Source organism: Citrus sinensis, chromosome 2 (assembly GCF_022201045.2).
Source record: "Citrus sinensis cultivar Valencia sweet orange chromosome 2, DVS_A1.0, whole genome shotgun sequence".
Lineage (NCBI taxonomy): Eukaryota > Viridiplantae > Streptophyta > Magnoliopsida > Sapindales > Rutaceae > Citrus > Citrus sinensis.
The window spans coordinates 23,185,179-23,189,350 of record NC_068557.1 but is presented as its reverse complement, the minus strand read 5'-3'; the positions used below and the strand labels follow the sequence as shown (position 1 = coordinate 23,189,350).

The 4,172-nt window shown below is 31.4% G+C and overlaps 2 long non-coding RNA genes across 2 annotated transcripts; both read right to left on the bottom strand.

Annotated features, from left to right (window-relative positions):
- Nucleotides 1-641: 641 nt before the first annotated feature.
- Nucleotides 642-4,172, bottom strand: LOC102614797 (uncharacterized). The gene is made up of 2 exons (XR_372239.4): nucleotides 3,920-4,172; nucleotides 642-1,393 (listed from the first exon to the last, which is right to left on the bottom strand). It is a non-coding gene; the product is annotated as an uncharacterized LOC102614797 (long non-coding RNA).
- LOC127900453 (uncharacterized) lies at nucleotides 1,943-3,913 on the bottom strand. The gene is made up of 2 exons (XR_008052618.1): nucleotides 2,985-3,913; nucleotides 1,943-2,848 (listed from the first exon to the last, which is right to left on the bottom strand). It is a non-coding gene; the product is annotated as an uncharacterized LOC127900453 (long non-coding RNA).

The following is a 4,172-nucleotide window of genomic DNA, read 5'->3' as shown; positions in this document are numbered from 1 at the left end:
TATTAAATGGAAATCAGAATGGGCTGGAATTGGAATGAACAAGAATGAGAATAGACTGGAATGTGAATTATAATAAGTTGTTTGATTCATTTTTATTTATGCTTTTACTCTATCCTAGAATCAAAATAAATTAATACAATTTATTAAAATGCCATTTGTTAATTATTGTTCTTGATATTATTTAATAATAATAATAATTATTATTATTATTATTATTATTATTAAATGAATTGGGCTATAAAATAATTTTAAAAAGTATTTTTAGGGTTAAATTATAATTTCAGAAAATTGTGACTCAATTCCAGAAAGTTAGCAGCTAACCGCTAACCTTCAAGTGGTTAACCAGCTACACAACAGTTGTGGAATATTGATTCCAGAGAGTTAGCGGTCAATCGACTGTTCCAAGCGGCCAACTACCTGTGATGTATTTCTAGCTCTCAATTCCAGAGAATTAGCGGCTAGTTGGATGCATTCTAGCAGCTAACCAGTTGCGTGCCAGAATTTGAAAATCTCTCTAACGGTAACATAAGCAGCTAACCGGTTATTTTAAGTGGCTAATCGGTAACATAATAATAGTAATAATTAATAATAATGATGATGACATTAATAGATAAAATAAATTGAAGTAAAAACAATAAGGATACTTAAAATGCGTATATAAATTCGAAACGATTTTCAATACAACACAAGTTCCAACAACGCTAATAAAAACATAAAATTAAAAATCCTTACATAATACAATTGGGCAATTTTGGTTCCCAATATAGCAATACAAGTACAAAAGTTTTGACATTGTAATCAGATTACATCCCGCAATGAAGCATTTGCATGATATATCTTTCCTTAAGGTGATTAGGCAAGGTAAAGAACATACACAACAAATCATGTTTCGTGGCCAATATACTAGTCGCATCATATATTTCTTTACCACCCAATCCTTCAATTTTGCTCATTTCTTCATATAACTTAGCCTGCAAATCAACTATATCTTTATTAGAAGTAGAAAGCACATTAATACACCCATCAAGCCTAGGTACTATTGCTGCCCTCGACTCAGCCATTGCCCTAATATTTGAGCACATATGAAATTTTTTGTCTTTGTTTTTTTTTTAGACTTGTTTGTTGAATTACTTGGAGCAAAATCTAATTGTTAAGGAACAACATTCGAATGTGGAGTAGTTGACGTTCCATGAACAAAATCTTTAGTAAAAGGTCCATTAACTGACTCACCTCCTAAATTCACACTAATATCATCACCTTCACGTATCTCTTCATCATCATCATCTGCATTGCCAGCATTAGCTCCAATTGCTCGATCCCAACCATAAATGTAAGACAAAGTGTAATAATAAGGAAATGATTTGTTGAATAAACGAATTGCCTCCTTTCGTTTCTGTAAAAATAAAATTAATAATAATGTGTTAATAATACAAATCCAAATTAAGTAATAAAAATAAAACCATACAATTCAAAACTTTACCTTGACATACTCATCAAAAACATCATTTTCACATATTATCATCATATTATCAGCATCCTAACCAAACCCACTAAGAGATAACATATCTGACATAGCACACCGTTTTTGCTTGAACTATTTAACTTTAGATTTAATGTGAGGGGATGCTTTCATATCACATCCTGACAATTTTACTTCTAACATATTTTCCAATTGTTGTAAATACCCATTTTTGAAATCACAATCGGCCTGCCACATGGGATTTTGACTCAATTCCGATAATGCTTTAATCAATGCATTATCTTGAGCTGTTGTCCAATAGTGTTTGTTCATACCTCGACCTCTGGTAGTTAGAGTTGGAATGGAACTCATCTTATTTATTCAAATAACAGTACAATATAAAATGTTAAAGAATAATATAATACCAAATGCTAAAGAACAATACATCATCCAAATTCAAATAACAGTATAGTATCTAACGACAAATAACAATACAATGTCCGAATTTAAATAACACTATAGTATCAAATGCCAAATAAATATACAATATCCAAATTCAAGTAACAATACAAAATCCAATGCAAATAACAATACAATAACAATTGTCAAATAACAATACAACATCCAATGTCAAATAAACCCGAATCTATAAGTGCATAAACAAAGTGTTCATGAATTTCTACTTGCTTGCCATGTGTTCGACATATCTTGGACCAAATTTTGTCTCCAAATATTCCACTCATTTGAAGGCTCAATGGCATCAATTAATGCCGAATCAAAATCAATATCTGGAGTGAGCTCATTAATCATTTCAAGTTCTATTTCATTGAAAGGCATTTCCCTTCTTATGAAGTTATGTAGCATGCAACAAACATATAGTATGCACCTTTGTGTTTTTATATCATAAAAGGCAAGACTTCTCAGTATAGCCCATATTTTCTTCAATAACTTAAAACATCGTTCAATCACATTGCGAGCACTAGAGTGCTTTATACTAAACAACTCTTCTGGAGTAGTAGGCTGGTGTTCATCCCTAAAGTCATTCAAATACTAATGTTGACCTCTAAACGGAGAAAGAAACCCTATCCTATTAGTGTAGCCACAATCGACCAATTAATAATAGCCCATTGACAAAAAAAAAATCATAAATAAAAGTCACAAAATCAATTACACAATCTTAAAATCTAAAAGATAATTGGTTAAAGTTATTACCATGGGGGACTTTTAAACCATTTTTTCTTGTTATGGCATCTTTTGGCACCCACATATCATGAGTTGAACCCTCCTATCCCGGTAAGACATAAATAAATTGAATCTCTTGTGAACAAACCCCCAAGACATTTGTTGCAATTTCACTTTTCCTAGTTCCATATCTTGGTTTATTGGCCTCTGAAACATGAACATTTATATATGGATCATCTAATGCTCTCAAGCAATTCTAAAATATTAGATTGGAAAAAAATTGTAAGTCCATGTATATAACTATATAAATGAACACAGTGTGTCAATGCAATATTATACGTACCTTAGACCATTTCCATGTTGGGTCCGTTGAATTCTCTAACACAGGCTTAGGTTTTTTGTCAAAACTCCTTTCGACATATAATCATTGCCTTTAAACACCCATGGAAACATTTACTAACTGTCCGGCCGGATCTTTTAAAATTGAAGCTAATCACTCGTTTCTTCAAATGTGTGCTAAAATATACAAAAACATTGCAAGCATTTCCTCGGGCAACACATTTCTAGTACCAAGTAAACCCATTTTCTCACGAAGAAACATAGATAATTTTTTAAAGGTTTGTCTATCCATTCTTACTTGTAACAAACATTTCACATCACATTCAAAAACCAAACCATACAAAAAGTTTAGTTGTTGATATACTCTATAGTATGACTTGGGACTTTTCAATCTTCGTTGATAAGTTAGACAAAGATAGGAACACATAGCAGCACACACAGGTATAATCATTTGCAACATCATCACCAAATTGTGTATGACTACCAAGACTCTCCTCTTACTTGCTAATAAATGAGTCATCTTATGTATCAACATCACAAATTAAGCCAATAAGTAATAATTAAATTTCAGAATCGAAAACAAATTAAGCTCACAGGCTGTAAAATCATAATCTTCACAACTATTTTCAAACAACATATAAGCAAACAATGAAGAGTATTAAAAAAAATCATGCTAAAACAAAAGTTATAATTATAAAATAGAATACAAATAATGCAAATTATAATCAAACTTTGTCTATCCCTACTTTTTCAAAAATAATCTTTACTTGTATTAAAAAAATTAGTTCAATTCTCGGAATTACATATTTTGTTTTAGAAATGAATATATAGTGGTGGGATTTTGATTGAATGATACATATATGTATGTATGTACATACATACGTATGTATGTATGTAAAAATGAGCAGAAGTTAAATCGGCAGAAAAGTGAAAACATACGTGATGATCGGAGACGCTAGAAGGTGATGACAAAACCGAACGGTAATGGGCTGCAGTCAGCGACGAATCCGACCGGTAATTGATGCAAGATTGAAGATGAGCAGTGAAATCAGGTGGTGGGCTTTTGTTCGTGGGTGGGAAAGATGAGATGGAATGGCTGCTTGGATTAGGGATTTCTATTTTTTTTCAGTTTATATTTTTCTATAACATAAGGGGCATTTTAAAAAAATAACAAAATTAATGAGGGTATTTT